The sequence below is a fragment of the Scyliorhinus torazame genome, chromosome 2 (assembly GCF_047496885.1).
Source record: "Scyliorhinus torazame isolate Kashiwa2021f chromosome 2, sScyTor2.1, whole genome shotgun sequence".
In the NCBI taxonomy this organism is placed as follows: Eukaryota; Metazoa; Chordata; class Chondrichthyes; order Carcharhiniformes; family Scyliorhinidae; genus Scyliorhinus; species Scyliorhinus torazame.
Genome location: NC_092708.1, coordinates 128,906,475 through 128,922,902, shown reverse-complemented (window position 1 = coordinate 128,922,902; position 16,428 = coordinate 128,906,475).

The window sequence follows — 16,428 nt, the reverse complement described above, 5'->3', positions numbered from 1 at the left end:
AATATTTTATTTTATTTTATTGACAGTATCAAAAATGCAGAGGACAATACAATGAGGACACCAATCACGTAGCACCCAGAACACATCCCCACCCCACCCCCCCCCAACACGGAGCATACAGAGGAGAGAGAGAAAAACATCCCACCCCTCTCAAGACTGGCCTAGCACAGGTCCGGCACATTACCAAACAAAACCAAATACTGAGCAACCACTGAAGGAGAACACAAAACAGGCAGGAAGACAGTGAAGACCCCAGCCATACACCAAGGACAAAACCAAAGCAAGGAACAAAGGCACAAAACCAGTTGTCTCACCCCCCCCCCTCCCTTCCCTAACCCCCAACCCCCACCCCACCACAACCCCTGCAGTGGACCTGTATCAGTGGAAAGCCGCTTGATAAGCAACCACCAGAAGTTCTCACTGACCTTGAGCAGAGCTCAGGAGGGAGAGAATGCGAAAACCACCTCCCCCTCCAGCAACTGGCAACATCTTCCAGTGACTCCCAGGCTACAGAGGCAGGAGGGGCCGCAACTGGCAAAATGATAATCCTCAGTCACATGGTATCCAACATACAATTCCCTCCCACCCCCGACAAACATAGATCAGACGCAGTACAAAGGGAAAGAAGGAACCCCAGTGACCTGCACGGCCCCCATAATGGGAACATCAGGTGGCTACTGAACATACAAAGTCACCGGTAGTCCATGAAAGTGTCCTGGTTCAGCCTCTGGTCTGTGTAGTTGAGCCAGGCTGCCGCCCCTCCTCTCCTGCAGTATCGTCGTCGGATCTTCCATCACCACCCTGTCCGAGGACCAGGCCACAGGAACACAGGGGGCCTAACAGGTGACCCACAAATCCAGAACAGAATACACAGTCAACACACAACAGGCTGTCAAAAACGTCCACAGACTGTTCGAGCAAACGCTCCTGCATCCTCAGCCCGGGAGTAGGCCCCGCCAAAATCCTCCTCTCGCCGCACTCCAGGTAAAAGGGACCAAAAGGCAACTACCTTCTTTCTCCCTTCCCTTCATCCAGAAACCAGCAAGTAAGCCCAAGGGGAAAAGGCAGCAGGCAAGCAGCAAATAAACTCTCAGCTACAGCAGCCTCCAGGCATTTGCAAATCCCAACAGGAGCAAACAGAAAACAAATCTTCAGCTACAGCAGCCTCCAGGAGTCACCAACAGGAGCAAGCAGCAAACATAACCTGCAACTGGGAAGTGCTCTCACAACTAATGAGGCCATTTCTTTATTCGCAATAGCCTTCGGCTGTGAAGCTAGAGGTTGCTCACAGTCAAGGGGAATTGAAGTGACCTTCAGCACAAATCCAAGAACAGGGTTATGTCTGGAAGTGTTTGGTAGGACAGACAGGCAGCAGCTGGAGTTGCCCCTGTTATGTGTGTAAAACAATATTTAAAGATGGATTGAAGGCTTCACAGACGGAAAGCTCCTCACTTTCACCCCCCCCACCCCAGCTCAGGAGCGACCCCCAACTGGGAATGCTTCAGACCCCCTACCACCGACCAAGCTCAACCCTCCTGAGGATTTGGAGTAGCTTCTCCCAGGAGTAACCACTGCTGAGTAAAACAATCCGTTTTGTTGCTATTGGCTTTCACGATGACCTACATGTGCGAGGTTGTATTTTCCATTCTCCCAGAGAGGAAGAAGACACAAATGAAGTGGCTGAACTTTGCACCTGATATGCACATTGCCCTCTCCTCCTGTGGACCTGATTGGAGTGAGGACCAAGCAGGCTCCCCTTTCACATTAAAGGTAAGCGAACATGATGTGTATCGTGAAGATCGGCCAGCGTGAGCCGTGAAGGTCAGCTGGTTGGCAAAGTTGACCCCCAAAAAGTTTGAAAAACACTGCTTTAAATGATTTCTTCAATTGTCACAGTTCCTTGGTCACAATCTGGGAAAAAAATTGAATTTTCTATTTGCGGCAGTTCCCTTCCTCCCTGCAGGTTGTGGCAGTGAAAATAGAACAGTTTTAGGATTCTTTTCTAAACTGGGAGTTATGAACAGCATTTAAAACCTTTTACTGCTGTTGTTAACTGGATTCTAGGAGCCCATTGACCAAAGCGTTCTGGACCTGGTGACATTTAAAGCCCGTAACTGGTGTTTGTTTTTCTAAAGATTCCTACATCCCATTTTTTATTGTCCCACTTCCGGAGTTTTCCTAATTCTCACACCCGGTGTTTGTTTTTAAGTCATCTTCCTGCTGTTTGCTCTGATGTCTCACTCCAGTGTTTTTTTAAACCTGCCCTCTGCTTTTTTTTTTAAACCCCATTCTCAGTGCAGTCTTTTTATTGTATTCTTTTAGGAACCACATATAGTGTGTTTTTTTAATTGAAGTCCCATTCCGGATATTTTTTTGAAATCCCATTCCTGTTTTCACTAACCCCAGCTCCCAATATTTGTTTGAAAATCCTGTTCCTGAAGGCTATTTTATAAGATGCGCACTAATTATTTCGAGTCATGCTGCCAGTGTTTGTTCTCTTTTGGTTAAATCCAGCTCCTCCGATTTTCCAATATGTTGGAATTTCCTTTCAACGCTTAGGTGCTCCTCTGTGCCAACATCTCAAGTGGCGAATTGTTTGGGGATTCCTTAGCTGTCAGCTGAGATCCACTGAGATAAACCACTCTGATGTTTCATGAATAAATGCAACACATGACCAGGAAGGTATAGAAATTCTTCCGAAAGTGAAATTTAAAATTGTGCACTCTTCTAATTGGTACACTTCTTCAACCCATACGAAAGCAGACATCAGAGCCCAAGTGGGGCTCTGGAAGCACACTTACCTCGAAATGTGATTTTTAAAATGTGCATTGGTTGATCCAAATTCAAAAAGCAATGGGCCTCCTCAGTTTCTTCAAAAGCATTCACAACTGCCACTCTGTCCAATATCCTCTCCAGCAGTTACTGATGACATTCTTCTCCTGCTAACCACACTTCTCCTCAAATCATGCAGGGGCCTTTCATGAATCCTCACTCAATTCAAGATGGGGCTCTTTCCTTCAGCTCCTGCGAGAGCCTTGGATTCTTTCTCCAATCTCAGTGCCCGTGCCATTTTCTGACTGTTTTCCAATTCAACATCTTACCACTCTTAAGGATGAAACTATGGCAGGAGTTATGAATTACTCTCAACATCAGGGATATCCAATCTCGCAGGTCCAAAAGGCACCAGTTCCAGAAGTTAGCATCCGACTGTAGGATCGGAATCCCCTCCAAGTGAACTTTCATTAAATGTAAAATCCCTAAAATACCATGGGCAGAAACACTGGAAACAAACAGGCCAAACCTCAACACACAGAGACAGGCTGTACATGAGGGGTTAATCTTCAAAACATGTTGATACTGTAAAAATGCTCCAGTTTAAGTCCTGTTTGTTTCCTGTTTTCCCCTTTCTTTTATTGTTTGCAATTACAATTTTGATCCATGGAAGATTAGTGGACTTGTGACTTTAAGGAAAGTGGCTCTTGCCTTTATTTCTATCAAGCAGATTCCAGAATGGTGTCCTGTTTTAGGCTGGTGATTACAGATTGGCTGACATCAATGCTGACGCAAGGAACAAAGAACAAAGAATAATACAGCACAGGAACAGGCCCTTCAACCCATCAAGCCTGTGCCGGTCATGATACCACCCTTGGCCAAAACCTTCAGCACTTCCTAGTGCTGCATCCCTCTATACCCATCCTATTCATGTATTTCTCAAGGTGTCTTTTGAGCGCCGTTAATGTATCTGCTTCCACAACCACCCCTGGAAACGCATTCCAGATATTCACCACCTTCTGTGTAAGAGACCTGCCTCGCACATCTCCTCTAAGCTTTGCCCCTCGGACCTTAAACCTGTGCCCCCTAGTGACTGGCCCCTCCACCCTGGGACAGAGTGCCTGCCCAGCCACTCTATCCATGCCCCTCATAATCCTGTAGACCTCTATCAGGTCACCTCTCAACCTCCGTTGTTCTAATGAAAACAGCCTGAGTCTATTCAGACTCTCTGCATAGCTAACACCCTCCAGACCAGGCAACATCCTGGTAAACCTCCTCTGCACCCTCTCCAAAGCCTCCACATCTTTCTGGTAATGTGGCGACCAGAATTGTGCGCAATATTCCAAGTGCGGTCTTACCAAGGTTCTGTACAACTGCAGCATGACTTGCCAGTTTTTACACTCAATGGCCCCGTCCAATGAAGGTAAACATTCCATATGCTTTCTTGCCTACCTTGTCCACTTGTGTTGCCACCTTCAAAGATCTGTGGACCTGCACGCCCAGATCTCTCTGACTTTCTACATTCCTAAGAGTTTTGCCATTGACTGTATATTTCCCCTCTATGTTAGACTTACCAAAATGTATGACCTCACATTTGGTCAGATTAAACTCCATTTGCCATTTCTCTGCCCAAGTCTCCAACCTATCTATGTCCTGCTGTATCCTCTGACAATCCTCAACACTATCTGCCACTCCACCAACCTTGGTGTCATCCGCGAACTTACTAATCAGACCGGCTACATGTTCCTCCAAATCATTTATGTATACTACAAACAACAGAGGCCCAAGCACCAATCCCTCTGGAACACCACTAGTCACAACCTTCCATTCAATAAAACACCCTTCTACTGCTACCCTTTGCCTTCTGTGACGAGCCAATTCTGTGTCCATCTTACCACCTCACCTCTGATCCCGTGTGACTTCACCTTTTGTACCAGTCTGCCATGAGATACCTTGTCCATGGCTTTACTGAAGTCCATGTAAACAACATCCACCGCCCTCCCCTCATCAACGATATTTGTCACCACCTCAAAAAACTCGATCAAGTTAGTGAGGCACGACCTCCCCTTCACAAAACCATGCTGACTATCGCTATTGAGTCCATTTGTTTCCAAATGGGTCTAAGTCCTGACCCTGAGAAATCGCTCCAATAATTTACCTACAATTGACATGAGGCTCACTGGCCTATAGATTCCTGGATTATCCCTGCTACCTTTCTTAAACAGCGGTACCACATTAGATATTCCCCAGTCCTCTGGGATCTCACCTGCAGCCAATGAGGATACAAAGATGTCAGTCAAGTCCCCAACAATTTCCTCCGTTGCTTCCCTCAATATTCTGGGGTAAATCCCATCCGGCCCAGGACACTTATCTACCTTAATGTCTTTTAAAAGACCCAATACCTCCTCCTTTTCGATGTAAATATGACCCAGACTGTCCACACATCCTACCCAAGAATCATCTTCCACAAAGTCCTTTTCTTTGGTGAACTCTGATACAAAGTACTCATTTAGTACCTCGCCCATTTCATCTGGCTCAACACATAGATTCCCCCCACTGTCTTTCAGTGGTCCAATTACTTCCCTGGCCACCCTTTTGCTTTTTACAGACAGATAAAAAGCTTTGGGATTCACCTTTATTCTGCTTGCCAAGGACTTTTCATGACCCCTCCTAGCCCTCCTAATTTCCCGCTTAAGTACCTTCCTACTTTTTTTATATTCCTCAAACGTTTTGACTGTCCCCACCCTTCTAGACCATACAAAAGCCTCCCTTTTCTTTTTCACAATATCCCTCATTATCCAAGGCTCCCCAACTTCCCATACTTATCCTTTGTTCTCCCAGAAAAGTGATTTTCCGGAATCCTAATCAACTGTTGCTTGAAAGACTCCCACATATCCGATGTTGATTTACCCTCCAACAGCCGCACCCAAACCAAATTCTTCAATTCCTGTCTAATGTTATCACAATTTTCCTTTCCCCAGTTTAGTACTTTGATTGACTTGGCTGGTGGCCAATGAATGAGCCAAAGAGGCTGTATTCTGCTCGTCAACAGGCGGTGATTGGATATTTTTCCTCTGAGGTGCTTTTGAGTGCCAAGGCTGATTTGCGTTTCACTTTGGATTCTGGGTTCTGGATGGAGGAGCTCTAATTCTCCCTCTCTCAAAGATCTGAGAAATTCTCTCCAAAAATCCAGTGTAAGAACTCTTCTCTTTCCCCAGTCAGGCTGGATGTCATTTTAGTCAAAATGCAAAGGATTGAGATTAAAACTCAGCTGGAAGCTGGGTTTGATGTGAGACAGATAGGCTTCGGAGAGAAGGTGGACCTTTGAGTTGAAGGCCCAGTTTAATAAAGTGTCGCTCCGGAAGAAATTAGGGTTATTTACATGAGTATTTACATATTTCAGTAAGCTCAGGGAAGGTGGTAAAAGAGGGGGAGGGGTGGCATTGTTAGTCAAGGACAGTATTACGGTGGCAGAAAGGACGTTTGATGAGGACTCGTCTACTGAGGTAGTATGGGCTGAGGTTAGAAACAGGAAAGGAGAGGTCACCCTGTTAGGGGTTTTCTATAGGCCTCTGAAAAGTTCCAGAGATGTAGAGGAAAGGATTGCAACGATGATTCTGGATAGGAGCAAAAGCAACAGGGTAGTTGTTATGGGGGACTTTAACTTTCCAAATATTGACTGGAAACACTATAGTTCGAGTACTTTAGATGGGTCCGTTTTTGTCCAATGGCAGGAGGGTTTCCTGACACAGTATGTAGATAGGCCAATGAGAGGCGAGGCCATATTGGATTTGGTACTGGGTAATGAACCAGGACAGGTGTTAGATTTGGAGGTAGGTGAGCACTTTGGTGATAGTGACCACAATTCGATTACGTTTACTTTAGTGATGGAAAGGGATAGGTATATACCGCAGGGCAAGAGTTATATCTGGGGGAAAGGCAATTATGATGCGATGAGGCAAGACTTAGGATGCATCGGATAGAAAGGAAAACTGCAGGGGATGGGCACAATGGATATGTGGAGGTTGTTCAAGGAACAGCTACTGCGTATCCTTGGTAAGTATGTAACTGTCAGGCAGGGAGGAAGCGGCCGAGCAAGGGAACCGTGGTTTACTAAAGCAGTCGAAACACTTGTCAAGAGGAAGAAGGCTTATGTAAAGATGAGACATGAAGGTTCAGTTAGGGCGCTCAAGAGTTACAAGTTAGCTAGGAAGGACCTAAAGAGAGAGCTAAGAAGAGCCAGGAGGGGACATGAGAAGTCTTTGGCAGGTAGGATCAAGGATAACACTAGGCTTTCTATAGATATGTCAGGAATAAAAGAATGACTAGGGTAAGAGTAGGGCCAGTCAAGGACAGTAGTGGGAACTTGTGCGTGGAGTCCGAGGAGATAGGAGAGGTGCTAAATGAATATTTTTCGTCAGTATTCACACAGGAAAAATACAATGTTGTCGAGGAGAATGCTGAGATTCAGGCTACTAGACAAGTAGGGCTTGAGGTTCATAAGGAGGAGGTGTTAGCAATTCTGGAAAGTGTGAAAATAGATAAGTCTCCTGGGCCAGATGGGATTTATCCTAGGATTCTCTGGGAAGCTAGGGAGGAGATTGCTGAGCCTTTGGCTTTGATCTTTAAGTCATCTTTGTCTACAGGAATAGTGCCAGAAGACTGGAGGATAGCAAATGTTGTCCCTTTGTTCAAAAAGGGGAGTAGAGACAACCCTGGTAACTATAGACCAGTGAGCCTTCCTTCTGTTGTGGGCAAAATCTTGGAAAGGTTTATAAGAGATAGGATGTTTAATCATCTGGAAAGGAATAATTTGATTAGAGATAGTCAACACGGTTTTTTGAAGGGTAGGTCGTGCCTCACAAACCTTATTGAGTTCTTTGAGAAGGTGACCAAACAGGTGGATGAGGGTAAAGCAGTTGATGTGGTGTATATGGATTTCAGTAAAGCGTTTGATAAAGTTCCCCACGGTAGGCTACTGCAGAAAATACAGAGGCATGGGATTCAGGGTGATTTAGCAGTTTGGATCAGAAATTGGCTCGCTGGAAGAAAACAAAGGGTGGTGGTCGATGGGAAATGTTCAGACTGGAGTCCAGTTACTAGTGGTGTACCACAAGGATCTGTTTTGGGGCCACTGCTGTTTGTTATTTTTATAAATGACCTTGAGGAGGGCGTAGAAGGATGGGTGAGTAAATTTGCAGATGACACTAAAGTCGGTGAAGTTGTGGACAGTGCGGAAGGATGTTACAAGTTACAGAGGGACATAGGTAAACTGCAGCGCTGGGCTGAGAGGTGGCAAATGGAGTTTAACGCAGAAAAGTGTGAGGTGATTCATTTTGGAAGGAATAACAGGAAGACAGAGTACTGGGCTAATGGTAAGATTCTTGGCAGTGTGGATAAGCAGAGAGATCTCGGTGTCCATGTACATAGATCCCTGAAAGTTGCCACCCAGGTTGAGAGGGTTGTTAAGAAGGCGTACAGTGTGTTAGCTTTTATTGGTAGAGGGATTGAGTTTCGGAACCATGAGGTCATGTTGCAGCTGTACAAAACTCTGGTGCGGCTGCATTTGGAGTATTGCGTGCAATTCTGGTCGCCGCATTATAGGAAGGATGTGGAAGTATTGGAAAGGGTGCAGAGGAGATTTACCAGAATGTTGCCTGGTATGGAGGGAAGATCTTATGAGGAAAGGCTGAGGGACTTGAGGCTGTTTTCGTTCGAGAGAAGAAGGTTGAGAGGTGACTTAATTGAGGCATACAAGATGATCAGAGGATTGGATAGGGTGGACAGTGAGAGCCTTTTTCCTCGGATGGTGATGTCGAGCTCGAGGGGACATAGCTTTAAATTGAGGGGTGATAGATATAGGACAGATGTCAGAGGTAGGTTCTTTACTCAGAGATTAGTAAGGGTGTGGAATGCCCTGCCTGCAACAGTAGTGGACTCACCAACACTAAGGGTATTCAAATGGTCATTGGATAGATATATGGACGATAAGGGAATAGTGTAGATGGGCTTTAGAGTGGTTTCACAGGTCGGCGCAACATCAAGGGCCCAAGGGCCTGTACTGCGCTGTAATGTTCTATGTTCTATGTTACTGCCAGAAGACTATCGGCAACTGTACACTGGTGGCTTCAATCAATCAGCGTGTTGGGAGGACAACCTGCTGCAAAAATCCAACATCAAAAGCAAGGACTCTTATCTTTCTTTTACTTTAATCCTTATTATTTTTACCCCTTTCTGTGTTTGTTTGGCTTGTGTGTGTGGGTAGAGGGTGGGGCAGTAAAATACTGATAGCAGGTTAGCTTGCCATTATTCCACTGTAATTACTGCATATTTCAACTTTATTTCTGTTATGGATAAACAGTAGTTGTGCTTCAGCTTACAAACCTGGTGACTGTAAATTATTGGGCAGCCAAGAGCCAAAGATTTGGGGAATTTTTATGTGAATTATTGGTTAATTGACTTGTGTTCGGACTTTAGGGTCTGTGGGGCTGGAATTGATTGCACACTAGCCCAGGGTGTCATAACAATACCCAAACCAAGTCGATATGTGTCAAGGCACTGGGAAATTACCATTTCAAAGACAATACAGTGGCCATCAGACAATCCAATTAAAGAGACTGGGAGATCATCAGAGCTAATCATATAATCACTACAATGCAGAAGGAGGCCATTCGGCCCATTGAGTCTGCACCGACCCTCTGAAGGAGCACACTGCCTCGGCCCAATCCAAACCCCATCCTATCCCCATAATCCCACCTAGGAGCAATTTAACATGGCCAATCCATCTTTGTACTCTGGGAGGACAACTGAGCACCCGGAGGAAACCCACGGCGACACGGGGAGAATGTGCAAACTCCATACAGTCACCCGATGTCGGAATTGAACCCAGGTCTCTGGAGCTGGTAGACAACAGTGCTAACCACTGTGCCGCCGTGCTACACCTTTTAAAAAAATAAATTTAGAGTGGCCAATTCATTTTTTCCAATTAAAGGTCAATTTAGTGTGGCCAATCCACCTACCCTGCACATCTTTGGGTTGTGGGGGCGAAACCCACGCATACACGTGGAGGATGTGCAAACTCCACACGGACAGTGACCCAGAGCCGGGATTGAACCTGGGAACTCGGCGCTGTGAGGCAACAGGGCTAACCCACTGCACCACCGTGCTGCCCTCACTGTGCCACACCCCAAGACAACAGTCACTTTACAAACAAACATCAACAACAGCTAAGGAGAAATGGACGTTATCACATACAAATGAATTTGGGAGCCAGGGACATTACACCCGAATGGGACCCATGGTTTAGGTCAACATTGTGATGAATGTTTTTGCCTGGACCAAGGCAAGAAGGAGATTAAAGGTGCTAAGCACTGACTATCCTAACAGAATGTCTCTAGGAAATATGCTTTGATATTTTTGGGAAAGCTTTGTATTAAAAAGGCCAAGACATGTCTGGCACCGCAGTCACCAGGGAGGATTGAGAACGGTCAACCTGATTCATGGACCATCAGTTCCAAATTGAAGGACCAACTGTGTAGGGAATTGTACAATCAGCAAGAACCGAGGGATACTGGGGTGGTGGCTTAAAATAGTTTACGGGTCGTAACTTAAGTGCTGAGGTGGTTTGAGTTGAGGTTTAGCAGACACGTGGGGTTTTGTTAGTGGTTTTTCAGTGGAGACTTGCACTAATAGGTCTTAGGTTTGAGTGCTGTGCAGCGTCAGAACACTAGTTTAGAGCTCTTGTAATAGGAGTGTTTTTTTGTTAATAAACTTGGCCGGGATTCTCCCCTACCCGGCAGGGGGTCGGAGAATCCCACCCCATGTTTGTGTTTAAACCTGAAACTCTATGCCCATGTAAGTTTGTCCTTTATAAAACCTTAAAGTCAAGAACTGACAGCAAGGGTAACCAGGAGCATACACCTCTTACAGACTGTGACTTGTAATGGGCCCTCCAACTTCTTCCTGCTGCTTCTCTGCTGCCAATTGTACTTGGCCTACCTTACTCATGCTGTGTGTATTCATTCTGTATTCCATTTTCAAACTCTAAATCTCCCCCTGGGCCGAACATTTCTGTGGCTGAGGGTCTGAACAGGTGAAATATTTAACACAGCATGGTACAAATTAGATGGATCTTCTGCCTCCATGAACACATCTCATAGGTAACTCTGTCGAAACACAATGAGGAAAGTCATGTATTGTCATCTGGAAGACAGTTCTCGGAGCACATTTCCAGCTGTCTCAGATTTGATACAGTAACGGCAGGTAAATTGTCTAATAGCAGAATATGTGAACAAATGACTAATTCTTAGAGGGAAGAACCTTTCTGACAGGGAGGACTGTGTCCAAGGCAGTTCTTCCAGACACTTCGATCAATTCAGATATAGGGAAGCCTCTGCAGTTTTCAGCCCCCCCCTTTTCAATGTGGTCTTTCAGCAGCCGTTCAAGAAGATGATTCACCACCAACTTCTCAACACCAATTAGGAATTGGCAATGGAAAGACTGGTGTAGCTAGTGATGTCAGCATCCCATGAAAGGATAAAAATAGATTCCTCCAACTGGAGTTCATAAGCAAATGGGTCTTGGTGAAATTAGTTGTGATCCCATCCTCTGTCAGTGAGCAGTGAGAAGGTTACAGAGAAAGTCAAAAATATGTCATGTTTAGCTCCGGCAGCAGGGTCTTCTTTCACTGAACCAAAGCAGCGGTAAAACCCAGCAGCCACCTGAGCGATCGAGCATGCCTTTTCAGAACCATTCTCCTCACCTCCATAGTCTGAGGAAGGAGCTAGAAAACGTGCCCCAATCATTGCCTGCTTCTCCAAAACCTGGACAGCTTACCGTGGCAACTTCCCACTTTAACGGCAGGAATATCAAAAAGAGAAAGTAAGTAAATATGATACATCTCACCTTTGGTGTATGGAATGTGCACTCTCATGGACAATGCCCAAACTGATAGACCAGAACAGAGGACTGCCTTAATGGGCAAAGAACTAGTCCAATACAAAGTTGACATTGCTGCACTCAGCGAAACCTGCCTTGCAGAGGAAGGTCAAATCAGGGAAATATGGGCAGGATACACTCTCTCCTGGAGTGGTCAAGCCAAAGAGGACCGGCGTGAGGCTCGTGTGGGCTTTGCAGTTAAAAATGAATTGATGAACAAGCTGACCAACCTCCCAAAGTATCTAAATCAATGCCTCACATCACTCAAGATCCCACTAGCAGGCAAGAAGCAAGCTACCATCATCAGTGCATATGCTCCACAATGACCAACACTGAAATCAACAAGGAGCAATTCTATGAAGACATCCACTTCATGCCTACAGTGACATCAAAGTCAGACAAGCTGATCATACTTGGTGGCTTTAATGCCAGAGTCAGCATAGATCACCAAACACAGGGAGGTGTTATCGACAAAAACGGAGTTGGGAAAGGCAACAGCAATGGTATTCTACCCCTGCTATTCTGCGCTGAGCAGGACCTTCTTTTCACCAAGAGAGTTTTCAAGCTCCCAAACTAAATTAAGGCGTTCTGGAAGCACCCTCACTCTGGGCACTGGTACCTCATCAAGTATGTCATTGTCAGGAAGAATGACAGGCAGGATGTAAGGGTTACTAAGACCATGGGTGGGATTCTCCGACCATGTGCCGGATCAGAGAATCGTCAGGGGGGGGGGGGCGCGATTCACGCGATGCCGCTCCGACGCTGGTCCGTTGATTCTCCGGTGACCGGAAAATCGGCGCCATTGGCGCCAGCGCAGTCGGCACAGCGCCAGTCAGGAGCCGTTCAACGAATCTCCCCGGCGAATCTCCCAACGCGATGAACCGAGTGCCCGCCAAGTAAGGCCGAGTCCCGCCGGCGCCATTCTCGTATGGTCCTACCCGGCGGACCCAGACCGCAAAAATAGTCCCCCCCTTCGGCCAGTTTGAGCACCCCAGACGACCTCCCCACAGTGCCCCCAACGCAGAATAAAGCCCCCCTTGCCACGGATAGGCCCTCCCCTGACTGTGATGGTGCTGGACTGAGTCCACAGCCGGCACGCTGAGTTCCCAACAGGCGAGACCACACGTGTCCCACGCCATCGGGAACTTGGCCATTCGGGGGCGGAGCATCGTGGGGCGCGCCTCAGGCAATGGCCTGAGGCCGTGGATACAGCGTGGGGTGTGCTAAAGTACGCCGCTTTTTAGGGGCGGAGCAACGCAAAAGCGGCGCCGCCCCCGATTCTGTAGTCATCGGGGATCCTCCGCCCCATCGCCGAACGCGATTTCGGTGTCGGGGATCGGAGAATCCAGCCCGTCATCTCCAAAATGTGTTGAAAGTTCAGCCAAAATGATGCCCTCAGTGGAAGAAGATTTCCAAACCCCTGAACATCTGAAGAATGGAGATCGATTGCATCCAACAGCAGCTCATTGATGATTAAGAGAGGAGGCTGAGTGGCTTTCAGAACCCCTCAGACTACATCAAGGGGATCTGGGCACACCAAGCGCAAGAACCAGGACTGGTTTGATGAAAAGGACCCTGAGGTCGAGAATCCTCTTGAAGAATGATGCACTATCAATTACGACGAGATGAGAGTAGAGAGTAATCGAGGCTTTATTACACAGAGATGTGTTGCCTCCCGCAGCTGCTGCCAAAATGGCTGTGTCATAATATCCACTCATGTATATAATGAGATACAGACAGGCAGTGATTGACACACAGGATGACCAGTAAGCACACAACACAGTGCAGCCAATCACCAGACAGGACACTACCACTATAACGCCAGAGGGCACTAGGTTTCCCGCTCTCTCTGGACCCAGCCACTGAGACAGTCAGAGTCCACGAGCTAGCACAGTGCAAACATCATGCGGTAGCTAGTAAGTCTGGTCAAGCTACTAAAAGGTCTCCAGTCAGTTCAGTATAGTGTCGACCCACAGCTGAATATGTATATCAGTTCTATCGTTGAATAAAACGGTGTTGGATCTTCTCCAGTGTTAGACGTCTGTTTCTAGCTTCCCTGCATCGAGTGCAGTCCACATCGAACCTACCTGCCTAACACATCAGGCTGCAGCTCGGAGAGCACACACATTTATACTCCGCCTACTGGGCGGAGCCAGCAGGCAGGGATCTACCCCCGTACCTGTAGGACAGGGGCCTTACTGTAATACCCTCGTACGCAGTATATACAATACAACAGTGGTGACTACCACAAAGAAAAATACAAATTACACAGAGCGTATCTAAAAGACAAGTCTGCAGCCCAAAAAACTGTATAACGGCATCCACAACACAGTCCAGCACAGACTATGTGAGATGCTGAGTCAAAAGTTAGATGAAATATAAGCCTATGGTGACAAAAGGACATGAAGCACTTGTATGAATCTGTCGGGATGGTCTTTGGTTCTCAGTCAGCCAGTTCCATTCAGCTACTCAGTGCTGACGAGACCCTGCTGTTCACAGAGAAATCTCAGATCCTAAAGGGATGGGCTGAGCATTTCAATAGCATCCTCAACAGACAATCCCACATTCGTGATAAATAGGCTGCCCCAGGTTAACACCAACTCTAGGCCCTCCACCTACATTGCTGGAAACAGAGGCAGTTGTAGAGCAATCACCAAGTGGCAAAGCTCCTGAAGCCGGCCAAATTCCGGCAGAAGTCTATAAATAGAGTGGATCACAGCTGCTCAGAAAGCTCACCCAGTTCTTCCAGATCACATGGGAGCAAGGGGTCCTTCCACAGGATTTAAAAAAACGCCTTCATTGTTCACATCTACAAATGCAAATGCCAGTCCTGTGTCAATCACAGAGGAATGTTTCTCCTCTGTCCATTGTTGGAAGGATTCTTGCCAAAATCCTTCTAAACCGGCTCCTATATCTTGAGCAGGGTTTACTTCTGGAGACCCAGTGTGGTTTCAGAAAAGGTAGGCTACTCGCCAACTATAAGATTAGAATGCTGACCTATACACCACCTTTATCGACCTAACCAAAGCCTTCAGCACCGTTAGCCATGAAGGGCTCTGGAAGGTTACAAGCAAGTTTGGGTGCCCAGACAAAGTCATTCAGATGGTTCGATAGTCCCACGATTTCATGCAGTCCCGCTTTCTTGATGACAATGAGGCTCCGACCCCCCCCCCCCTTCCCTGTCACCAATGGAGTGAAACAGGGCTGCATTTTGGCACCGGCCCTTTTCAACATTAACTTCTCAGCCTTGTAACACTGACACCTTCCAGGATGGGGACCCAGGCATTGACATCGACTACCGAATAGACGGCAAGGTTTTCCATCTCCGATGCCTCCAGCCCAAAACCAATGTCTTCGTTGACAGACTTGTGATTTTCTATTTGCTGATCGCTGGCAGTAGCTGGTTTAGCACTGGGCTAAATCGCTGGCTTTGAAAGCAGACCAAGGCAGGCCAGCAGCACGATTCAATTCTTGTACCAGTCTCCCCGAACAGGCGGCGGAATGTGGTGACTAGGGGCTTTTCACAGTAACTTCATATGAAGCCTACTTGTGGCAATAAGTGATTTTCATTTCATTTTCATTTTTCATTTCATGTGGCCTAGGCATGCAGCATATTGTACACGTGTTTTCCACATCCTGTGATAACTTTGGTCTCACCCTCAGCCCAAAGAAGACAGAAGTCATGTTCTAACCTGCCCCAGGAAAACTCTATCAAGAGCCGACAGTGAGAGTAAACTGAAGCTGATTGCTGCGGACAAGTTCACCTATCGAGGCAGCATTCTCTCACACTGTGTTCATATCGATGCCTGAATTACCAAGGGCAGTGTGTCCTTTGGAAGACTCCATCATTCAGTGTGGGAACGTAGAGTTGTAAGCCTAAAAGCCAAGCTCAAACAGTCATCTTCTCCACTCTTCTCTATGCAAGTGAGACCTGGAGCACGATTCTCCGGCCTCCCCGTGGCTTGTTTCTTGGTCGCAGCTGGCGGCCCGCAGTTGGCCGGTAGCTGGATCATCTGGTCACGCCGCTGTCAATAGGATTTCCCATTGAATCCAACCCCACACTGCCAGGAAACCCACGGCGAGGGCACACCATTAGCGGGACTACAAGATCCCGGCATCAAGAACATCTGGAAGATCTTGCTCCTGGGCTGTGTACCAATGACACACAAAGTAAATCAATTGCTTCCACCTTTTCTGTCTCCGCAAGCTCTTCAACATCAAGCGGCAACACAAATTCCCAGCCACAGAGCCCATCGGGGCAACCACCATGGTCAGCTTCTTTATAATGTTACCACAAAACCTGCTCCGATGGCCATGCCACCAGAATGCCTGACAACCGACTCTCCAAGCGAAACTTCTACAGTGAGCTGCAGAGCGGAGCATGCTCCCGTGTCCACCAGAAGAAACGCTTTAAGGATACCCTGAAATCCTCCATCAAGGACTTCAAAATTGACACTGGATCATGGGACACTCTTGACCAGGACCTCTCAGGCTGAAGGAGTGCAATTGCCAACAGCACATCAAGCATATGAGAAACAACAGAGTGTGTCAGCTCAAAACAAGCACAAGGCATAGAAAAATCATGAAAACAGTGCCTCCCAACCACCTCCCAGCCTCATTGTCCTGACAACATTGCATTAGAACGTTTCGTACTAAGATATGACTTGTCAGTCACATTCACACCCACACAGCTCAACGTCGTGATGACAAATGAAGATG